The sequence below is a fragment of the Arachis ipaensis genome, chromosome B1 (genome assembly GCF_059453495.1).
Source record: "Arachis ipaensis isolate K30076 ecotype BB chromosome B1, ASM5945349v1, whole genome shotgun sequence".
NCBI classification, from domain to species: Eukaryota; Viridiplantae; Streptophyta; class Magnoliopsida; order Fabales; family Fabaceae; genus Arachis; species Arachis ipaensis.
Window position 1 is genome coordinate 93,899,056 of NC_142436.1, and position 24,927 is coordinate 93,923,982.

Sequence of the window (24,927 nt, forward strand, 5' to 3'; positions counted from 1 at the left end):
TTTGTTGTTATGAGAGACTAATTGATAGAAATAAGCTTGGTTTGAGGTTGTGAAATTTGGAATAAGTTTGATGATGTTTTAGTGCTTCAATTGGATTATTGAATTCAGGTCAAGGCTGCAAATGTCTTTGGACTTTGTTGCGAGTGTTTGAAGTTGTAATTGATATTGTTTTCTCTGATATGGATGGAATTGAGTTGAATTATAACTGTAGTTGGTGATTGATTTGATGATTGTGCGTACTGAATGTTGTAAGGGATAGAATAAATGGTGTTACTTTTGTTGCTGAACTTGCTGGTGTGAATTGATGAGTTATTGTGCTTTTGAATGATGATGAGTGTATATGGAAAATTATGCTTGGCATAGTGTAGAAAAGAAAAGGTTTGATGATGCTTAAGTACTTGACATCGTGTGAATTATTGATTTTGGGTTCTTGGGCTGTGTTGGCAATGAAGACAATTTTGAATAACTAGAAAGAGGTTAAACGTGTGATTTTGGAAGGGTTATACGTTCAAATGTGGTTTTTGATAAGTAAGGTTGTTGAAAATGTTTAAGGCAGAATTTCTGCATGCACGACAGTAGAAAGAATCAGTTTCTGGGAGCATCCCAGCTCATATACTTGAATGAAACTATTTTTGCATGAAACTTTACTGTGTTTTGAGCATCTCATAAAAAATTCAGAATTTATTGATGAGTATTTTGGAAGAAATGAATTTTTGAAGATTGAAGGTTTCTGCAGAAAATTCTGTTTCTTTACTGCAGAAGCACCAACTTCCAACTCACTTAACTTTCAATTCTGGTAAGTATTTGAGCTGAAACCAACGGCATTTTCAAGTTTCCTGTGTCCACAATCTTCATTTTAAATTTCATGTCAATATCCTAATTAACCAAGTAGATATGTTGAAAAGAGTATGGATAACTCACTGGATTTTGGAAACCGAATTCTAAAAGGCCTAGCTGTGTTTGTCACTTCATAACTTTTTCATATGACATGGTATTAATCTGGAATTTGATTCAATAAAAAGCTAAAAGAGTCTTGTTTGAGGTCGTGAATTTTGAAAGGCATTGGGTGGAAACTGGAGTTTTAAGGAATTTATCAAACTTACTACTTGCTGCTATTTTTCTGCATTTTCTTAAGAAACAATAACAGAATTTTAAGAGAGATGGTACAAGTTTTTATTGTGACCAAATTACCTCAACACCAAGTTTCTTGGAATACTAGTTTATTGAGTTTAATTTTGAAACAATCCTATGATAAATGAAAGTTAGTTACGAATTGATGAAGTGAAAGTTGAATTGATGGATTGTGTGGGAATTGTGGGTTATGACTGAACTGTTGGCTATTGTAAATTGTGAATTTTCTGATTGATTTGAGAACCTCTTATTTGGTAGTTGTTGAGGAAAGGGGGACACTTGTTGAGAAAGAGGGAACCCGAAAGGGTGGCAAAGTCCAAGTTTTAGGGGAGATGCTGCCGAATTTTCATAAAAATCTAGATTCTGTTTTAAAATGTGATTTAGAAAAAGATTTGGACTTGAGAGGTTCTACGAATTGGTTCTTGATTTATTAAGAAATTGGTGTTTTGAGTTAAACTGTTTAATAAAAGTTCATGTTACCTGATTGATTTAAATATGAAGGGGCCTATGTTTTGAAGTTTGGTTAAAGAAGTACCTTTGGGAGAGTTTCTGATTTAAGAATGAAAAGAAATTGGGTTTTTTTTTGGACTTAAATAATTTTGGTTTTGAAACTGGTTCAGAACTCTTGCCTTACATGCTTTGGTTTTGATTTTAAATCTTTACTTTAATTTATCTCAACTTAAGCAACTATGATTCCGAGAATCTTTGAAGAGTTTAAGAAATGAGGCAGGTTATTCTTCCCTAAAGTCTTGAGTCCTTGCCAAGGTTGTTGATTAATAACTCTTGATTTCAAAGTGATGAAGCGAATGATTTGAAAATGAGTGATTATGAGTCTTTCAGAAGAGATTTTGAATCTGGCTTGGTTATGAAGTTGTTTGAAAGTTTTGAAAAGAAAATTTACTTAAGAAAAGTGGATCTTGGCAAGATGTGAACTGAATACATTTGTAATTTGAAAGTGGGCCAAGAATGATTTTTTTGAAATAAGATTTTGAGTCTGATTGACTGTGGATGTTATTGAGAATATGATGAGGCCTGGCAAGGATGGTGGTATAGTCCCGCTTGCTCAGTGCGTAAACTGTTATGCAGGGATGGTGGCCCGCCTTCAGTGAAGATGGTGGTTTTGTCCCGCTCACATATTGATAAATTATTTGGCAAGGACGGTGGTTTAAATCCCGCTTGTGTGTTCTGGGCAAGGATGGTGGTTTAGTTCCGCTTGCTTGTGGAACCTACGGATAAGGATGATGGTTGAATCCCGCTTATCCGAGTTGGGTCTGGCAACATAACCGACGCGTGAGCTCATGGCCAGTAGGACAAGCATGCATCATATGCATTTATATGACATTGTTTGGGTGTGCATATTATAATTGGTTTGCCTCTGTGAATAGTTATGTTAACTGCTAATTGCTCTACTTGATATAACTGCTTGATTGTGTTTGAACCTTCTTACTTGTGTTTGTGGCTGAGAATTGGTTGGATTGTGATGAATTGGTTGTTGATTGAGCTGCTTGGGCCTAGGGCCGTGGTTGATTATGAGATGGGCTAAATGTTGTGTTTGGTTGTGTTTTCGGTTTAGAAAAGTATAAAAAACCAAACTGGTTCAGCATAGACTTAATGAACCTATGCTTGGAACAGTTTGATCATTCATACTGTCTAGGAAACACTTTTAAAAAGGCTTTTAAATTTAGGATGAAATATAGTTTTCTTGAGTATGTTAATTATTTGCATTTTATTTCATTACTTTTACGGCATTCCCATTCCCTACTGAGAACGTGTGGTTTGTTCTCACCCCAAAATCTTCCACCCTTTCAGTGACAGGTTTGAAGATTCAGTTTGAAGCTGCGGGTGATTCTAGAATTTACTTACGAGTTAAGTTTATGACTTGAGTTTCTTTCATAGAATTCCCTCGCTCTTACTGCTTAAGGTTTTATTTTATGCAGAGGGATAGGAGTTGTACCTGAATTTTATTTAAATTCTTTTGTATAATATTATTATTATTAATAATTATGTGATTATTATTACTTGGTGATGTTTGCTATATGATTTTAATTAATAAAAACAAAAATTTCTGGTATTTTTACTAAAATTGAATCGCGATATCGAACTAAAGGCTTAATAGTAAATAGTTAATAAGGAAAACAGGTCAGTAGCGCCTTACTTTTGGTTCGATCATGACGTATTGGAAGTTGGGTCGTTTCAGAAAGAGTCCGAGGAGGTCTAGCCCCCACTTTGCGAACGGCCAAGATGATATTACGCTAATGAGCTTTTTCGGTAGAGCGATGTGGAAGTTAGCATGCTTCTGACATGGCGGACATGTCTTGACGAATTTCGTCGCTTCTCTTTGTAAGGTTGGCCAGAAGAATCCATCTCGTAGTACCTTTTTGGAAAGAGCTCGTGCCCCCAAGTGGTTGTCACACATGCCACTGTGTACTTCTTACAGGACTTCCCTTGTATTGGAGGTCGGTACGCATTTTAGGAGGGGTGTTAAAATCCCTCTCCTATATAGGATGTTGCCCACTATAGTGTAGTACTACACTTCTCGTATTAACCTCTTTGCCTCCTTTTTATCTGCGGGTAGTGCCTCTGACTTGAGGTAATTGATTATTCCTGAACTGATATGGTTAGAACCTTTTCTTCCTCTGAGATTGATGGGTTTTGCAGCGTTTCTTGGATGAGGCTTCTATTATTGCCCCCTGGTTTGGTGCTGGCTAATTTTAAGAGGGCATTAACTCAGGCATTTTGCTCTCGGGGTATATGTTGGATATTCCCCAAGTTGTCCGAGCTGTTCTCTGGTTTTGTCCAGGTACTTTTTCTTGGTGGGATCCTTAGTTTGGTAGTTCCCTTCTATTTGTGAGATAACTATTTGTGAATCACCGAAGATGGTGAGTTTTTGAACTGCTATCTCCTTAGCCAGCCTCAAACCAGCCAGTAATTGATGCACGAAAAACTTGTCTCATAACAAATTTCCTTCAGCAAGTGTACCGAATTTGTCGTCAAGTAAAAACTCACAATAGAGTGAGGTCGAATCCCACAGGGATTGATTGATCAAGCAACTTTAATTAGATGAATGTTCTAGTTGAGCGAATCAGAATTTAAGTTGAGAATTGCAGAAAATTGAATGGCGGGAAAGTAAATGACAGAAAAGTAAATGCTAGAAATAAAGAGCTGAATGTAGATGACGGAAAGTAAATTGCAGAATCTTAAATGGGAATGGGGTAATTGCTCATAAAAGTAAATGACAGAAATTAAAGAGAATGGGTAAGATCAGAAATGGGGAGTTTATTGGGCTCAGGAGATGTTGCATTCTCCGGATCAATTTCATTTTCATCTATTCCTCAATCAATGCACTCATTGATCTCCTTGGCAATCTTAAGTGATCGAATTACAATTCCTTGTAATTCAATCTCTCAAATCTTGATCAATAGCCAATTCCTTGGTCAATTGCTCATGAGAAGAGATGAAGTATGGTCACTGATTATACCACATGCATTTCCCAAATCAAGTGTTGAGAGGATTATAGTCAAATATCCATCCAAACCCAATTTGGTCCAGCATGAGAAAGCATTTCTAGCATGATCTCTTCATTCCTCTTTCAAGGTTCAGAAGAGATCCATGTTTGAATAGCTTCTTTTCCAAGATAACTACCCAATTGGATGAAGATCGAAAGCTTTCAAGTAAAATCAATAGAAAAGATAGAAGAAGAATAATGAAAACTAGTATTGATCCATCAAATTACAACAGAGCTCCCTAACCCAATGAAAGGGGTTTAGTTGTTCATAGCTCTGGAAAATGAAAACAAAGATGGAGAATACATGATGAAATAAGAAGTGCAGAGAAAGTAAAATACAGAGAGTAGTTCTATGCCAAGTGGCTCCCTCTAATTTCTAACTCCCTTTCTAATTCAAAGCTACTCCTATATATACTACTCTTCTGATCTTCTATTTGGCTCTTCAAGTCTTGGGTATGGGCCTTTAGATCTTGAGTTTGAAGCAGTTATCTTCTTCATTGGGCTTAGTTTTACTTGCAGAGAGAAAGTGTGAAGTGGGCAGAGACTTTAGCTCAGGACGTTAGTGGTGTTAACGTTTAATTGGAAATGTGGGTTCGAGAACGTTAGTGACAATCACCTTTTTCACTAACGTTCCTCACCAAAGTAAGAGCCACGTTAACTCCAACGTTAGTGGCACAGACGTTGCCACTAACGTTGCCTCTTTGTCCTTCGCACACGTTATTGGGACTTACCTTTCCCAACAACGTTGAGAAGTCTCCCCCTTCCCTACATTAGAGTCCACGTTAACTTAGTTAACGTGGCTCTTTTAACGTAGGGTTTCCAACCTTCGAGAACGTTAGTGACACTTACCTTTGTCACTAACGTTCCAATGTGCCCCTATTTCTCACGTTAGAGTCCACGTTAATTAGGTTAACGTGGCTTCTAACGTGGCCATGCTAGCCATCTCCAACGTTAGTGACAAAGTTGAGTGTCACTAACGTTGGCTCATCATTCCCTTATCCACGTTAGCTTCCACGTTAACTAAGTTAACGTGGGAGTTAACGTGGCTCATAGTGGCTTGTGTGGGTTCATTCCAACGTTAGTGACAATGTTAGGTGTCACTAACGTTGGCGATCACATTCTTGCTTCACGTTAACTTCCACGTTAACTAAGTTAACGTGGGAGTTAACGTGGCTTATGGAGGCTTGGCCAACGTTAGTGACAAAGGTGAATGTCACTAACGTTGGCTTCTCTCTTGCTTCTTAACGTTAGAGCCCATGTTAACTAAGTTAACGTGGCTCTTAACGTGGCCACTTATGAGCTTGGTCCAACGTTAGTGACAAAGGTAAGTGTCACTAACGTTGGCTCCATTTCGTTTCCTCCACGTTAGAGTTCACATTAACTTAGTTAACGTGACTCTTAACGTGGGCAATGATGGCTTCGAGAGCGTTATTGGCGATTACTTTTCTCATTAACTTTGCAAGTTACTCTCATTCCACGTTAGGAGTTACGTTAATTAGATTAACGTGGCTGCTAACGTGGTTCTTCCTTGCTTCCTTTGTCCTGAAATCAAGCAATAGAGTGCATCAAAGTTCTAGTCCAAGTCATGGGAAGTACAACATCCAATTTGTCATTAAATTCATGCAAAATCCTCATGAAATCATGTAAAGTGCATAATGTATGCTTGAATCAAGATGTAAGTGAATATCTACCCAAAACTAGCTTATTTTCTAAGGAAATGCATGAAACTACCCTAAAAACAGTAAAGAAAAGGTCAGTGAAACTGGCCAAAATGCCCTGGCATCACAACACCAAACTTAAAGCTTGCTTGTCCCTAAGCAAGTACTGGAACAAGAGAATGATGAATGGAATGCCAAGAGAAATGAGTCATTCTTGTGGAGGTCATGTCCCTGGTTTTATGGTGGTTTCATGCATAACAAATTAGATTCATTCCTTTACTGGCTTTCAGACCTTTATCATGTCCTAGAATACTCACTGTGATTGCATCCCATGAGACTTTTATTCATTGATCCTTTTATTGTTATTTCAGGGCTTATTTGTGTTCTTAGGCTAAGTGCTCTGTAAGGGGGTGACTCTTTAAGATAAGCTTTTAGCAAACACTCCCGAACCAGTTGGTTCAAGGTGCTAGGTGTTAAGACACCCCTAAGGACTTACTCCCTCAAGTCTCTTTCTCCCATACATACACACCACAGGCATATAGTTTATTTATTTTCTTTTCTTGAGATCTTGGTGTCCAGTACCTCTTTGGGTTACTAAATGCTCTATAGTGAAGGTTACTCTTGATAGTGGACTTTCAGCTGATAATCCCGAGTTAGTTAACCCAAGTTACCAAGTGATAAGGCACCCCTAAGAGCTTATTCATCCAAGTAGATCCCTCACACAGGAGCACCACAGACACATGCCTCAAGATTAAAACCATTGGTGCCTAGCCTTATTGCTCACTCTTTTTCTTTTATTTTTCAACCTTTATTGTTCTTTCCCTTTTTCTTATTAGGATCTTCTTATTTAGCTAGTCTCATGGGGTGTTTCTCAAGCATAGTATTCATGTCAGATAGTTGTCCTCCCACCTGGTGGTTGAACCAATTTAGCTAACTTATGACTATACCATAAACTCATGAACTTACTCTATAGTATGAACTCCTCTCTGGTCTTTTAAAACACTCATTCTCCTTTCATTTGATTCAAAAGGACAAGCATACAAGTAAGCAAAGTAAGGATGCAGTGACATAAAGACTAGCAATCATAGACCTCTTCAACCAAAAATTTAAAAGACATAATTGAAAAAGGTTCCAATTAACGAGTCACTATTGATCAAAAGTGAATTCGGACTTCCAATTTTCAACATTCTAAGTACAATGGAATTAAGTAACAATACAATCTTCGGGTGATGATTTCTAGTTGCCTTCTTTTTTTTTGTCATCATCGTAGTCCTTGCTACCTCACTTTCTTGGGTGAAGGTGCACCATTTCCTCATAAGATTTCTGCAAAGTTATTGGAAGTTGCTTGTTCCCAAAGCACTTGAGAAATAGTTAGCTTGCATGTATGCTTGTGGCTTCTGAACTTAATTTGGTGTGTGAACACCAAACTTAGTTCCTTTCCCAGTGCAAAACATTGCATATATGCAGAGAACCTCATATCTTGTTATTAACAAACAATGATTACCTAAAGTCTAACTACATCTAAGTGGTTTCCCTTGATTGGTTGGAGCTAGCAATGTTCTTTGGGAGTGGAGTGTGATTCTAACTAATATCCTTTGGTGGAACACCAAACTTAGAATTACACTTTCACTCTTGGATTGTGCTGGTGTGGAACACCAAACTTAGCTCCTCGCAATACAGGGGAAACAGCTTGTGACCTTTATTGAAATAAAGCTGAAAAGGAAACTACCTGAGGTTGGGTTGCCTCCCAACAGAGTGCTCTTTTACCGTCGCTAGCTCGACGATTCCTCCTTTATCAGGGTGGTTGGTAATGCTTAAAGTCCTCCCCTCTTGCTGTGGACTTATATCCATTGGTTGTATCAATGATCTCTACATGTTCCAAGGAGAGAACTCTGTTGATAGTGAAGACCTTAGGTAACTGAGATGGTACAGTGGGGAGATTAGGGGGATATCTGGGAAGTAAGCTGAGATCACTTTATCCCCTGGAGAGAAGTCTTCTGTAGGGATCTTCTTGTTCCTCCACCTCCTTGGTACTTTCTTCTTTGTTCCCTTTGATGTTGCCTTACTCTTTGTGACCTCTTCTTCTAAGGGAATTTTGTTGTTGTCTTCACTTGTCTCTGGTGGTTTAGGTTCCCCCAGTTTTTCCTTGAGTTGTGACGACTGCTTATTTCCTTGTTCATCAACTAAGGACTTTTCCAGATGGGTTGGTTGTGCTTCAGTGCTTGCTTCCTCTGTCAGCATCTCATTATGATCTTTTCTTGGTTCTTTGTTCTCTTGGTCTGCTTCTTGTGAGAATTTGAATACATTAAAGCTGAGTCGTTCATCATGGATCCTCAACATTAGCTCCCCTCGCTCCACATCTATGAGTGCTCTGGCTGTAGCTAGGAATGGTCTTCCCAATATGATTAGGTGAGTGTGACTCTTTTCCATGTCCAGGATGACAAAGTCGGTGGAAAAAAAGTATTTCCCAACCTTTACCAACACATTTTCCACCACTCCTATTGCTTGTTTTTGAGTTTTGTCTGCCAGCCTGATGACTACATCTGTGGGCATTATCTCATTGATCTTCAGCCTCTTCACCAGGGATAAGGGCATTAAGTTGATGCTTGCTCCCAAATCGCAGAGTGCTTTATCAAACATTATTTCTCCTATGGCACAGGGGACATAAAAACTCCCTGGATCTTTTCTTTTTGTAGGCAACTGTGGTTGAATGAGGGTACTGCACTCCTTGTTCATCACTATAGTTTGGCCTCCCTTGAGTTAGCTTTTCCTGGAAAGCAGCTCCTTCATATACTTGATGTATGCAGGCATTTGTTGAATAGTCTTGATGAATGGTATGTTGACATGCAGAGATGTAAACAAATCTAGAAACCTTGAGTATATTCTCTTCTCCATAGCACCATTGAGCAGTTGGGAAAATGGTGCATAGAGTCTCAGCAGCTCCTGTTGTGAGATTTCTGGTTCTTGGTAATCTTTTTCCTCCTTCTCTGCTGGGGTGTCTCCAGGTTGTTCTGCCGACTTGTTTGGCTTGTCCTCAGTCTCCTTATTACTTATAGTGACCATCTTGCAATCTTTCCATCTTACTTTCTTTATTTCACCTCTCGGATTCTTCTCTGTGTCACTTGGGAATCCATCTGTGGGTTTGGCAATCTGCTCAGAGAGATACCCCACTTGAGATTCTAACCTCTTGATTGTATCTCCTTGGTTCTTAAAATTTGCTCGTACTTCCTCCTTGAATGCCTTGTTGTCTTGAATCTCTTTGCCTATGCCTTCAAGTAGATTCTCAATCCTTGAGAGTCTGTCATCAAATGATGGTAGATTGGGATTAGAGGTGGAAGGATGAGGTAAGTTATTTTGGTTTTGATATGAATGTGGAGAGGTGTTGTCATGGGGGTGTTGATATGGTCTAGATGTGAAATGTTGATGGGCTGCATTGTTGGGATTTGGGCGCCTTTGATCATGGCCTTGGTCTTGTTGATTTCCCCACCCAAAGTTTGGGTGATTCCTCCAGCCAGAGTTGTAGGTCTTGGAGTATGGATCATGGTTTTGCCTAGGTGAATTCCCAATGTAGTTGACTTGCTCCTGACTTCCCTCTGCTTCTTCATTCACTCCTTCTTGGGTTGTTGATGAAGTGGTGATTGCTGCTACTTGGTTCCTCTCCATCTTCTTGGTTAGGTCAGCCAGCTGCTTGGCAATGAGCTTGTTCTGAGCCAGCAGAGCATCTACATTGTTTAGCTCCATCACTCCTCTCGTGTTCCCTCTTTCGGAAGCATAGAAGTAGTCGTTCTCTGCTACAGTTTCAATGACATCTGTGGCCTCCTCAATGGTCTTCTTCTTGTTCAAAGATCCTCCGGATGAATGGTCTACGGCCTTCTTTGACTCATAAGAGAGCCCTTCATAGAAAATGTGCAGCTGCACCCATTCATTGAACATATCTGGTGGGCACCTCCTTGTTAGGTCTTTAAACCTCTCCCATGCTTCATACAGAGTCTCACCATCTTGTTGCCTGAAAGTTTGGACCTCAGCTCTCAGCCTATTGATTCGTTGAGGGGGGTAAAATCTTGCTAAGAATTTATTCACCACATCTTCCCAAGTTGTCAAGCTCTCCTTTGGGAAAGACTCCAGCCACTTGGCTGCCGTATCCTTTAGTGAGAATGGAAATAAGAGAAGTCTATAGGCGTCAGGATGAACACCATTAGACTTCACTGTGTCACATATTCTCAGGAAGGTGGTTAGATGTTGATTGGGGTCTTCTTGGACACCTCCTCCGAACGAACAGTTGTTCTGAACAAGGGTGATGAGCTGTGGCTTCAGTTCAAAATTGTTGGCGTGGATGGTTGGCTTTTGAATGCTACTTCCACAGTTTCCTGGGTTTGGATTGATGTAAGAGCCTAAAACTCTTCTATCCTCCCCAGCATGATTTGTTCGACCTACTCCGCCATGGTTGTGAGTCTCTCCTTCATGATGGTTTTTCATGTTTTCTTCCATGTTTGGTTCAAAGTATTCCTCCTCTTCCTCAGCACCAACTACTCTTTTTCCTCTTGCTTCCCTTCTTAATCTAAAGAAGGTCCTCTCAGGTTCAGAATCAATGGAAGTTGAAGCCCCGCTTCTTCTCCCTGTCATACAACCCACAAGTACAAGCAAGGAAAATAGATACAGAAAGTATTTCTGTCAGAATGACTGTTAGTTTGAGTGATGCAATATATCAAACAGTTAGTGGGTTAGTGAAATGAATGGTAAATAACTAAAAACGAAAAAGTAGGGGGAAGGGAAGAAATTAACTAAAACTGAAAGTAAATTACTCAAAAAGAAAATTAAATCAAACAAAAATAAAATGCACAATCTAGTTACCCTCCAATTTAATCATTGTTGATGCACAATCAATCCCCGGCAACGGCGCCATAAACTTGATGCACGGAAAACTTGTCTCATAACAAATTTCCTTCGGCAAGTGTACCGAATTTGTCATCAAGTAAAAACTCACAATAGAGTGAGGTCGAATCCCACAGGGATTGATTGATCAAGCAACTTTAATTAGAGGAATGTTCTAGTTGAGCGAATCAGAATTTGAGTTGAGAATTGCAGAAAATTAAATGGCGGGAAAGTAAATGACAGAAAAGTAAATGCTAGAAATAAAGAGCTGAATGTAGATGACGGAAAGTAAATTGCAGAATCTTAAATGGGAATGGGGTAATTGCTCATAAAAGTAAATGATAGAAATTAAAGAGAATGGGTAAGATCAGAAATGGGGAGTTCATTAGGCTCAGGAAATGTTGCATTCTCCAGATCAATTTCATTTTCATCTCTTCCTCAATCAATGCACTCATTGATCTCCTTGGCAATCTTAAGTGATCAAATTACAATTCCTTGTAATTCAATCTCTCAAATCTTGATCAATAGCCAATTCCTTGGTCAATTACTCATGAGAAGAGATGAAGTATGGTCACTGATTATACCACATGCATTTCCCAAATCAAGCGTTGAAAGGATTATAGTCACATATCCATCCAAACCCAATTTGCTCCAGCATGAGAAAGCATTTCTAGCATGATCTCTTCATTCCTCTTTCAAGGTTCAGAAGAGATCCATGTTTGAATAGCTTCTTTTCCAAGATAACTACCCAATTGGATGAAGATTGAAAGCTTTCAAGTAAAATCAAGAGAAAAGATAGAAGAAGAATAATGAAAACTAGTATTGATCCATCAAATTACAACAGAGCTCCCTAACCCAATGAAAGGGGTTTAGTTGTTCATAGCTCTGGAAAATGAAAACAAAGATGGAGAATACATGATGAAACTAGAAGTGCAGAGAAAGTAAAATACAGAGAGTAGTTCTATGCCAAGAGGCTCCCTATAATTTCCAACTCCCTTTCTAATTCAAAGCTACTCATATATATACTACTCTTCTGATCTTCTGTTTGGCTCTTCAAGTCTTGGGTATGGGCCTTTGGATCTTGAGTTTGAAGCAGTTATCTTCTTCATTGGGCTTAGTTTTACTTGCAGAGAGAAAGAGTGAAGTGGGCAGAGACTTTAGCTCAAGACGTTAGTGGTGTTAACGTTTAAGTGGAAATGTGGGTTCGAGAACGTTAGTGACAATCACCTTTTTCACTAACATTCCTCACCAAAGTAAGAGCCACGTTAACTCCAACGTTAGTGGCACAAACGTTGCCACTAACGTTGCCTCTTTGTCCTTCGCACACGTTATTGGGACTTACCTTTCCCAATAACGTTGAGAAGTCTCCACCTTCCCTACGTTAGAGTCCACGTTAACTTAGTTAACGTGGCTCTTTTAACGTAGGCTTGCCAACCTTCGAGAACGTTAGTGACATTTACCTTTGTCACTAACGTTCCAATGTGCCCCAATTTCTCACGTTAGAGTCCACGTTAACTAGGTTAACGTGGCTTCTAACGTGGCCATGCTAGCCATCTCCAACGTTAGTGACAAAGTTGAGTGTCACTAATGTTGGCTCATCATTCCCTTATCCATGTTAGCTTCCACGTTAACTAAGTTAACCTGGGAGTTAACGTGGCTCATAGTGGCTTGTGTGGGTTCATTCCAACGTTAGTGACAATGTTAGGTGTCACTAACGTTGGCGATCACATTCTTGCTTCATGTTAACTTCCACGTTAACTAAGTTAACGTGGGAGTTAACGTGGCTTATGGAGGCTTGGCCAACGTTATTGATGGTTTAGAAGTTATAGTAAATACTCGTTGCAAGTATAGTTACTAAACCAAGCAATCAACCTTTCTTGCAAATGTTTTGGTTGTCACAAGTAACAAACCCCTAAATAAATTGTTAACCGAAGTATTCAAACCTCGGGTCGTCTTCTCAAGGAACTGCAGGGAAGTATGTTCTTATTATTGGTTATGGAGATTGTAAATTTGGGGTTTCAAGAATGAAGAACAAATATGACAAATAATTTAAATGGCAATTAAAATAAATAAATACTGTAAAGCAAACTTTTGGCAGGGTATGAGAAATTGAAAGTCCAGACTTAGTTATCCTTATCAATAATAATGAAAGTTGAATCTTAATTCCACTTAGTTGACCTTTACTAAAGCAAAGGAAAGTCAAGGAACTAATTAGTTTGATCTTCGAATCCTATTTATTTCCTAAGAAAAAGTTGGGATTATTGAAGTTCAGTTCAATTAGCAAAGATAACAGTTATCAATTATGTTGAGATAAGATAACTCCTGAGTTACTGCTTTCTTAACCAAGACCAAAAGGGAAAAAGTAAATTTGCTGGAATAAAAATGTCTTCAGATTGAAAGCAATGGTGACATAAATAAAAGAAAGCAATAATAAACTGAAATACCTCAAATAACATTAATTCAAATAATCTGGAACATAGAAGAATTCATAAATCAAATGGCAAAAGTAATAATCAACTAAAATAATGGAATGAATAAAAGTGAAAGGGAAGCTTAAAGTAAAGGAGCATTAAACCAGGGATCGAGAGTCACTCCTAAAACTAAGAGAAGTCCTAAATCCTAAGAGAGAGAGAGAGGAGAGAACCTCTCTCAAAACTAAATTTAAATCATGGGAAGTAACTAAATTGGCGAGCTCCATTTGAATGGATGCATTCCCACACTTTATAATCTCTAATCTATGCCTTCTGGACTTGGATTTGGGCCAAAAAGGGCTTCAGAAATCGCTGGGAGCATTTTCTGCAATTTCTGGTGCGTGGCCTCTGTCACGCGTCCGCGTGGGTCACGCGGTCGCGTCATTCAGAGCTTTTCTTGTCACGCGATCGCGTCAGTCATGCGGCCGCGTCATATGTGTTTTGCTTAAGGCGCGCGGTCGCGTCAGTCATGCGGCCGCATCGCTGTTGATTCACGCTTAGCATGCGTCTGTGTCGCCCATGCGATCGCGTGGATGCCAGTTTCTTTAGAAACTCCGTTTTGTGTTTTCCTTCCATCTTTGTATGTTTCCTTTTTCATTCTTTAAGTCATTCATGCCTTAGAAGATCTGAAACTACTCAACACACTAATCACGGCATCGAATGGAAATAAAGGTAATTAAAATAATTGATTTTAAAGCATAGGAAACATGTTTTTCACATACATCCCATAATAAGGAAGGGAAAGTAAAACCATGCAATTAATATGAATAAGCGGGTGAAGGATTGAATAAATCGCTCAAACTAAGCACAAAATGTATCATAAAATATGGGTTTATCAGGGTCCCCTGATCCCTTTCTATTATCACACCTGCGCCACTTGCGGTTTTGTTCGAAGAACCGTCTACGTAGAGATTCTATTTTGTGGGTTTTCCCGGGGTATCAGTGTACTCGGCGAAGAAGTCGGCTAGATATTGTGATTTGATGGCAGTCCGAGCTTTATACTGAAGGTCGAATTCGGACAACTCGACCGTGTAACGACCCAATTTTCAGTACGCCTAGGACATACCAGAAACTGAGTGCTACCAATTTGTCATCCTATACAATATCTATTATTTATTATATGAGCCTGATTCGTTGTTAAAAGCGTAGTTAGTTTGCGAGGTACTTTTTTTTTTTTTGAAAACATTTGGATTAATAAACGGAATCATTCATAATCAACTCACAGCTGATACTAGATAAAACAGTTATAAGCAACCACACATAAATACAGCACAAGTAGCTAGCAACATTCAGTTATCCAACCTTTATTAGAGTATAGACCTTTAGTTAGAACACCCCTAGGTATAGCTAGATAATAATTATATACATATACATACATGTAACATCCCAGGTCCTGACCTGTTCAAGAGGTCCCTAAGCTGGCACCTAGGCTAGCCTAGACTCTATACTCACCTAGTCCCTCTAAACTACTAAAGCGAGGGAACGTACGTTCTAAGTATCCACAACTCAAGTCAGGTGGAACATCATCAAAAGATAGAACATCATCTGCTACTCCTCTGCACGATCAGACTTTTCCACAGGACGTCTCTCTGGTACCTCATGAAGTATCCACAAAATAGAAATCTCGTACACAGGATTTAGGTTAAAGTGCACATACGAAGGGGTGCAGACGTTGGCTGGTCTCACAGTATTTACATATAATCAGAGAACGATATTCACCCTAGACTCAGAAGACTATCTAGAGCAGAATTCTCTTCTTGCGAACGGTCATCAGCGAACTATGGTAAGATACTCTTACTTCCATCTGAAGGGGGAAGGGAGAGAGAAGGGGTAAGAATTGGGGAGTTCTTAGTAGGGTCGGGGTTATTAGTTACATTCATTAATTCTATGTTGTTTAGCAGACTATTAGCAGAATACAAAGAAGCAGTAATTGGAAAACACAGATAAGTAGAGAAGATAGAGAAAACAGATAGCAGAACACAAACAGAAGAATACAAGAAAATAACACAAGCGTAGAGAATGGAATACAAACAAGGAAAGCATACATTCATACCACAAACATAACAAAGGAAATGCGCAACCAAGTATGATGCATGTCTAGCCCTAGTGCAGGTAATGAGCTCATCTGTCGGTTACTAACCCGCTCCCGACGTTATCCAGCAACCTCTGTCTGGATAAGGTTTTCCTATTGGCTATACCCCTGTGTACAGGATATAACCCCTCTGCCACCATAGGGTCCACTGCACGCAGGAAATAACACATCTGCCACTGCAAGGATGTACGCCGACACACCTTCTGTATACAGGAAATAACCCCTCTGCCACTACAGAAATGGAACAGGTGGTCACGGTACTTCTGTAGCAGGAAATAACCCCTCTGCCTTACAGAAATAAAATATGGATATGTACCGTAGGAAAGCGTTCTCAATGATCACACCATTATCTATCTGACTGCCTCACTACAGCAGATGATCATACAAGTTTATCTGGAGTTGCCTTAACGCAACAAATGAATAAACACATCTCTTGGGTTGCCTCAAGCAACAAATAAATATCTCTTGGGTTGCCTCAAGAAACAAATCATAACATAATCATTCTCATTATCATCATTCATCATCATTCTCATTATTCATCATCATTTTCACATTTTTATGCAGTACCTCTTTCTTTCTCTGTTCAATCATACTGTACAAACTTTATATCTTTCACTTTTACAACATCTTAATTCAAACCATTTCTCTTTATCACATTACTCTTTTCTCTTTGTCTTTTTACTTTGCTCTGATTACTCTTTTCTCTGTATCCCTTTATTCTGCTCTGGTTATTCTGTTCTCTGTTGTTTCTTTACTCTGCTCTGATTTCTCTGTTTAACGTATGTATTTAAAGCTTATGTAAATTTCGGTATGAATAGTTAGTCTGTCCCAAGTATAGGTTCATTAAGTCTATACTGAAACAGTTTAACTTTTCATATAATACCTAACCCTATTCGCAATTCCAGGACTAACTATGTTGCCCTAGTTCGTTCACTAGTCTCTGTCTGTTTTTTTGTCATTAAAACTTTACAGACTTTTTCTTCGATTTTTATCTTTTCTTCAACTTTTTATCTTTTATTTATCTTTGCCTCACTAATATGTTTTTACCACTCCCTAAGTGTTTTATGAAAGTAATTATGAGATTCTATGCTTAAAGTTGTCTTTCTAAAGCTTTTACAAAAAACTGCCTTTTCTGCATTATTTTATTATTTTTATTAAAATATTATTTTTAATTAAATATTATTATTTAATATTTTATTATTTTTTTATTATTTTATCATTAAATTTTCGAAAATTAACTTACTTTTACTTTTAACCTTTAAAATTCACTTTTTACCACCCGTAACTTTTAATATTTCTACTTTTACCACCCTAACTTTTATCATATCCTAAATAACCCCCCAAACACCAAATTAATTACTTCCTTGCCCTTTTATGAATCAAAAAGGTGTTCTTCATTATTCTTCATCACACTCAAAGTGTTCTTCATGTTCTTCATAAATTCTTCAGATTCCTTTTCTGTTTTTACCCGTTTTTCAGTCTTTTCAGCAACCGATTTTTACTATAATTCATAATAAATTAGCAGCCACTAAAACCCCATATTTTCTACATGATTTCAACACAAATTGAACCTCAATTTAAGCTTAGGGTTTCGTTTTTCCAGCTGCCCAAGAACATGAACTTTAAAGCTTGAATTTCATCAAATTTCATCAAAATTTCACCAAATTTTCACCAAGAATCAATCATATATGCAACAAATTTTTAGCACAGCCAAATCATACAACATTCACACAACTCAAACACAAATAATCAAGATTAATTTTGTGACACCCTACCTTGATTTGCTACTCCAAATCCAGTTACTCTTTGAAGTGTTCTTAAAGCACTTTTTCCTCCTTAGACTTGCTGGAAATTAACATTTCTTGGCCCTCAAGTCAAGTTAAGCATGATTCCTTATTTCCATCCTTGATAAGTTACATGGTTATGTAGAGGAAGAAGAGAGGATCATTTTGGTGAAATCGGAGTTTTGATTTGAGTTTTAGTTCAGAAGAAATCAAGCTTTGAAGATTAAGTGTTCATGAAAGTTTCTCTCTTTTCTCACTTATTATTTTCGGCCAAAATGATGAAACGAGACAGCCTTGGAGGTCTTGGGGGTGTAAGGTGAGTTGTGATTGGTTGGCTTGGAGGTGGATTAAAATAATGTTAAAATATCTCTGGTGTACAACTATTAAAACTAGGTGTATCGGAACACTCATAAAAACATCTCTAAAAATTATTTTATGAGCTACTAGCATAAATGACACTAGTAACATATTTATTATGAGAATAGTACATGTATAATGAGGCCTTAGCATTGCTAAATTCATCAGAGAGTGTTGGTGCTAAGCTGCACCAGTAAACCGTAAACCCGGTTAAATCGATTTTTTGTTTTTAACTAAAACTGACCAGGTAGCCTTATAATATTATTCAAGAAGCTTCAAATACTAATATAATGATAATATCATCCTATTATCTCTCTTCTCTCATAAATTGAGTCCGGTTCATCAAACTGAGACTATTTACAAAAAACCAAATCAAAACTTCTAACCGATACGCTTCAAAAACCAGGTTCTTCGTGACCGCGTTATCGAGCTTGTCTCGGAAAAGGTTCTAACTTAAAGATGACATAATGACAATGATGATTGAGATACTTGATGATATATCAAAGGTTTTCCCCTTAGTGATCTTTTGGAGAAATCCGTACTTTCAGAAAAGATTTCGCGTTCTCGAAAATCGGGGTTGTTACATTCTACCCTCCTAAAAGAAAATTTTGCCCTCAAAATTTCAGTTACCTGAGAATAGATGTGGGTAATCAGCTCTCATGCTAACTTTTATTCTCCTCTTGGTTCCCATGCTACTTTGACTAAGCAAACAGTCTTGCTTCTTAGCTACTTATCACTTCTTTCGACGATCTAAACTGGTGATGCTTGATATGTCAAATCATTTTATAACTGTACTGTTTCTGGTTGTGAAACGTGACTCTCATCGGGAACATATTTCTTAAGTTGCGATACATAAAAAAAAAGCATCATGAAGGTTTGATAAATAAGGGGGAAGGGCTATTTGATAAGCTACTAGACCGACTCTTTTAAGTATTTGGAAAGGTTCTATGTATCGTGGGTTAAGCTTTTTAGTCTTAAGGGCTCTACCTATTCAAGTATTCGAAGTTACTTCTAGAAAGACATGGTCTCCCTCACTAAACTCTAAGGGTCTACGTCTATTATCGGCATAGCTCTTTTGACGGCTCTTTGCGGTCTGGATCTTCTGGCGAATCCCCTTTATCTTCTCAGTAGTTTCTTGCACTAAGTCTGGACCTAAGACACTAGCTTCTCCGTCATCATTCCAACACAATGGTGTCTGACATCTTCTTTCGTAGAGAGCTTCGTATGGTGCCATCCCGATACTTTATTGGCAACTGTTGTTGTAGACAAATTCGACCAACAGCAAATACTTACCCCAGCTTCTTTGGTTGTCTATCATACATAATCTTAACATGTCTTCTAACGTCTGGATTGTCTGCTCTGATTGTCCGTCTATCTGAGGATAGTATGCTATACTCGTGTGCAATTCTGTTTCCAACGCTTTCTGAAAAGCTCCCCAAAATCTAGTAGTAAACCTCGAAACTTGATCTAAGACAATTTACGAAGGTATCCCATGTAGTCATACGTTTTCTTGAATATATATTCATCCTAGCCTTTCTAAAGTATAGTCAACTCGAATCGGAAGGAAGTGCGCTGACTTTGTCAACCTGTCCACAATTACCCAGATGGTATCGTGTCCTGTTGAGGTCCTTGGCAATCCCGTGACAAAATCCATAGTGATCTGCTCCTATTACTATTATGGTATTTCCAAGGGTTGCAGGGTTCCTGATGGTTTCTGGTGTTCCACCTTCACCACCTGGCAGGTTAAACATTTTGAGACATAATCAGCTACCGCTTTCTTCAAGCCCGGCTACCAGAACATTTGTTTCAAATCCTTGATACATCTTTGTTACTCTAGGATGCATAGAAAATATACTTTGATGAGCTTCTGCAAGAATCCTTTGCCGCAAATCTCCAGAGCTAGGCACACAAATTCTGTTCTTATATCTCCAGAGGCTGCTACGATCTAGTCTTACAGCTTCTGTTTCCTCTAATTTCATCCGTCTCAGCATCGTCATCATTTCTGAATCCTGTGCTTGTGCTTGCTGAATCCTAATCTTAATATCTGGTGTTATATGCAATTGGGCTAAACGGACTCCACTTGACGTCTCAGTCATAGCCAACTAAAGGTCCTCAAATTTCGCGAGTAATCCAAGAGATACTCAAATTCTTCCTGCTCAAGGCATCTACCACCACGTTCGCTTTTCCTGGGTGATAACTTAACTTAAAATCATAGTCCTTCAGGAACTCCATCCACCTTCGCTGTCGCATATTAAGATCCTTCTGGTCAAAGATATACTTTAAACTTTTGTGGTCAGAGAAAACTTCTACTTGAGCGCCATACAAATAGTGTCTCCAGATCTTCAGAGCAAACACTACTGCAGTCAACTCCAAGTCATGCGTCGGATAATTTCGTTCATGAGGTCTCAGCTGCCGGGAAGCATAAGCCACCACATTTTTGTCTCGCATCAGCACACATCCAAGTCCTTTATGAGAGGCAACACAGTATACTTCAAAATGTTTCTGCGGGTCGGGTGGTACTAATATAGGTGTAGTTGTTAACTTCTCCTTAAGCATCTTGAAACTTCTATCACACTCAGCCGTCCAAACGAACGAAACTTCATTTCGTGTAAGGTAAGTCAGAGGTAAGGCTATCTGTGAAAACCCTTTAATAAACCTCCGGTAATATCCAGCAAGTCCGAGAAAACTCCGAACTTCTGTAACGGTCGTAGGTGGTTCCCATTGCACTACTGCTTCAATTTTTGAAGGATCCATTGCAATTCCTCCCTGTGATATAACATGTCCCAAAAATGCCACCTTCTCTGTTCAGAACTCTTACTTTGATAGTTTAGCATATAACTTCCGAGTCCTTAGTATCTGCAATACAGTCCTTAGATGCTCTTCAAGCTCTCTTTCTGTCTTCGAATAGATGAGAATATCGTCTATGAAGACTACTATGAACTGATCAAGGTACGGACGGAAAATACGATTCATGTAATCCATGAAAATCGCAGGAGCATTAGTTAGTCCAAACGACATAACCGTATACTCATAGTGACCATATCGAGTTCTGAATACAGTCTTCGGTATATCTGATTCTTTCATTCGAATCTAGTGATAGCTCGATCGCAAATCAATCTTCGAGAACACAGTTGCACCTTCCAACTGATCCATCAAATCATCTATCCGTGGAAGTGGATACTTGTTCTTGATAGTGTCTTTATCTAGCTGTCGGTAATCTACGCAAAGTCTGATTCCACTGTCCTTTTTCTTTACTAGCAATACTAGAGATCCCCAAGATGATGCACTAGGACGAATAAATTCCTTTCCAAGTAGCTCATCCAACTACTTCTTCAACATTGCAAGTTCCAGTGGTGACATCCGGTACGGTGCTATGGAAATCGGTCCGGTTCCAGAACATTTGTTTCAAATCCTTGATACATCTTTGTTACTCTAGGATGCATAGAAAATATACTTTGATGAGCTTCTGCAAGAATCCTTTGCCGCAAATCTCCAGAGCTACGCACACAAATTCTGTTCTTATATATCCAGAGGCTGCTACGATCTAGTCTTACAGCTTCTGTTTCCTCTACTTTCATCCGTCTCAGCATCGTCATCATTTCTGAATCCTGTGCTTGTGCTTGCTGAATCCTAATCTTAAAATCTGGTGTTATATGCAATTGGGCTAAACGGACTCCACTTGACGTCTCAGTCATAGCCAACTAAAGGTCCTCAAATTTCGCGAGTAATCCAAGAGATACTCAAATTCTTCCTGCTCAAGGCATCTACCACCACGTTCGCTTTTCCTGGGTGATAACTTAACTTAAAATCATAGTCCTTCAGGAACTCCATCCACCTTCGCTGTCGCATATTAAGATCCTTCTGGTCAAAGATATACTTTAAACTTTTGTGGTCTAGAAAATTTCCAGTTGAGCGCCATACAAATAGTGTCTCTAGATCTTCAGAGCAAACACTACTGCAGCCAACTCCAAGTCATGCGTCGGATAATTTCGTTCATGAGGTCTCAGCTGCCGGGAAGGATAAGCCACCACATTTTTGGCTTGCATCAGCACACATCCAAGTCCTTTATGAGAGGCATCACAGTATACTTCAAAATGTTTCTGCGGGTCGGGTAGTACTAATACAGGTGCAGTTGTTAACTTCTCCTTAAGCATCTTGAAACTTCTATCACACTCAGCCGTCCAAATGAACGGAACTTCATTTCGTGTAAGGTAAGTCAGAGGTAAGGCTATCTGTGAAAACCCTTTAATAAACCTCCGGTAATATCCAGCAAGTCCGAGAAAACTCCGAACTTCTGTAACGGTCGTAGGTGGTTCCCATTGCACTACTGCTTCAATTTTTGAAGGATCCATTGCAATTCCTCCCTGTGATATAACATGTCCCAAAAATGCCACCTTCTCTGTTCAGAACTCGCACTTTGATAGTTTAGCATATAACTTCCGAGTCCTTAGTATCTGCAATACAGTCCTTAAATGCTCTTCATGCTCTCTTTTTGTCTTCGAATAGATGAGAATATCGTCTATGAAGACTACTATGAACTGATCAAGGTACGGACGGAAAATACGATTCATGTAATCCATGAAAATCGCAGGAGCATTAGTTAGTCCAAACGACATAACCGTATACTCATAGTGACCATATCGAGTTCTAAATACAGTCTTCGGTATATCTGATTCTTTCATTCGAATCTAGTGATAGCTCGATCGCAAATCAATCTTCGAGAACACAGTTGCACCTTCCAACTGATCCATCAAATCATCTATCCGTGGAAGTGGATACTTGTTCTTGATAGTGTCTTTATTTAGCTGTCGGTAATCTACGCAAAGTCTGATTCCACTGTCCTTTTTCTTTACTAGCAATACTAGAGATCCCCAAGATGATGCACTAGGACGAATAAATTCCTTTCCAAGTAGCTCATCCAACTACTTCTTCAACATTGCAAGTTCCAGTGGTGACATCCGGTACGGTGCTATGGAAATCGGTCCGGTTCCAGAACATTTGTTTCAAATCCTTGATACATCTTTGTTACTCTAGGATGCATAGAAAATATACTTTGATGAGCTTCTACAAGAATCCTTTGCCGCAAATCTCCAGAGCTAGGCACACAAATTCTGTTTTTATATATCCAGAGGCTGCTACGATCTAGTCTTACAGCTTTTGTTTCCTCTACTTTCATCCGTCTCAGCATCGTCATCATTTCTGAATCCTGTGCTTGTGCTTGCTGAATCCTAATCTTAAAATCTGGTGTTATATGCAATTGGGCTAAACGGACTCCACTTGACGTCTCAGTCATAGCCAACTAAAGGTCCTCAAATTTCGCAAGTAATCCAAGAGATACTCAAATTCTTCCTGCTCAAGGCATCTACCACCACGTTCGCTTTTCCTGGGTGATAGCTTAACTTAAAATCATAGTCCTTCAGGAACTCCATCCACCTTCGCTGTCGCATATTAAGATCCTTCTGGTCAAAGATATACTTTAAACTTTTGTGGTCAGAGAAAATTTCTAGTTGAGCGCCATACAAATAGTGTCTCCAGATCTTCAGAGCAAACACTACTGCAGCCAACTCCAAGTCATGCATCGGATAATTTCGTTCATGAGGTTGATGAGTATTTTGGTGAAAAATAAATTTCTCCCAAAACACACAAATCTAACCGGCAAGTGTACCGGGTCGTATCAAGTAATAAAAACTCACGGGAGTGAGTCGATCCCACAAGGATTGAAGGATTGAGCAATTTTAGCTTAGTGGTTAATTTAGTCAAGCGAATCAAGATTTGGTTGAGTGTTTTGTACTTTGCAGAAATTAAATTGCATGGAAGTAAAGAGAACAAGGAATTAAAGTGCTGAATCTTAAAGAACAAGAAATTAAATAGCAGAAACTTAGAATGCAAGAAATGTAAATTGCGGAATCTTAAAGTGCAAGAAATGTAAACGGCTGGAATTGTAAAGGGAATTGGGGATTGGATTTGCAGAATTTAAACAAGGAAAAGTAAATTGCATCAAGCAGAGAAGTAGAAGGGAATTGGGATTGAATCGGATCCGAAACAGAAAAGTAAATGAACATATAAAGCAATAAACAGAGAATTGAAATGGGAAATCAGATCTCAGGACCCAGAGACTAGAAAACCAAGTCTAGATCTCAATGCCTTCCTAGATCCAACAAGAACAATTGCAAGGGAATTGTAAATTGCAAGGAAAATAGATGAGAAGTAAGTAACAGAAACGGAAATTAAATTTCAGTAAATAAAGCAGAGAGATCCAAGGATGAGATTGAAACAGAATTTCTTCAATTCTCCAACCCAAGATCCAAGATAATTGTAATTGAAATTGAAAGCAATAAAACTAAGAGGAAGAGAAGTGAATTCTCCTTCCCGAAGACTAAGAAATTAAAGATCACTCAATATCCAAAGCTCTCCGAAAACTATTATGAAAATTCAAAAGGAAAGCTCTCTGAAGAACTTGAATTCTATCCTATTTATACACTTTCTTCAAATGATCTTCAAGCATTGAGTTGGGCCTTTGCTCTTGGTGGAATTGGGTTGAAAGAGGCCTTGGTTGATTGCTCTTGAAGTTTGGAGAAGAACCAAAGTGAACCAATTGAACCGGGTTTGAGTTTTGCAAAAGTTGGACCAAAAGTTTGAGCAAAAGTTAGGGGTCTAACTTTTGCTCTAACTTTTCATATCAGCTACCATAATCTGCTGATACCAACGTTGGTGCCAAAGTTAGGGGTCTAACTTTGGCCCTAACGTTGGCCTTACCTTGTGCACTTGTGGCGCCAACGTTAGCCACCAAGTTAGGGGGCTAACGTTGGCGCAGACTTTTGCTCCTTCCCTTGTGATTTTCATGTGCCAACGTTAGCCACCAAGTTAGGGGGCTAACGTTGGCGCAAACTTTTGGTGCCCAGGGAGGTTTTCTTCATGCCAACGTTAGCCTCAAAGTTAGGGGTCTAACGTTGGCGCAAACTTTTGGTGCCCAGGGGTGATTTTCATGTGCCAACGTTAGCCTCCAAGTTAGGGGTCTAACGTTGGCGCAAACTTTTGGTACCCAGGGAGTGATTTT

The 24,927-nt window shown here is 38.9% G+C and overlaps 1 non-coding gene across 1 annotated transcript; it reads left to right on the forward strand.

The window, feature by feature from the left end:
- Positions 1–10,222: 10,222 nt before the first annotated feature.
- On the forward strand, positions 10,223–10,329 carry LOC148577508 (small nucleolar RNA R71). The gene has a single exon (XR_015903385.1). It is a non-coding gene; the product is annotated as a small nucleolar RNA R71 (small nucleolar RNA).
- The last annotated feature ends 14,598 nt before the right edge of the window (positions 10,330–24,927 follow it).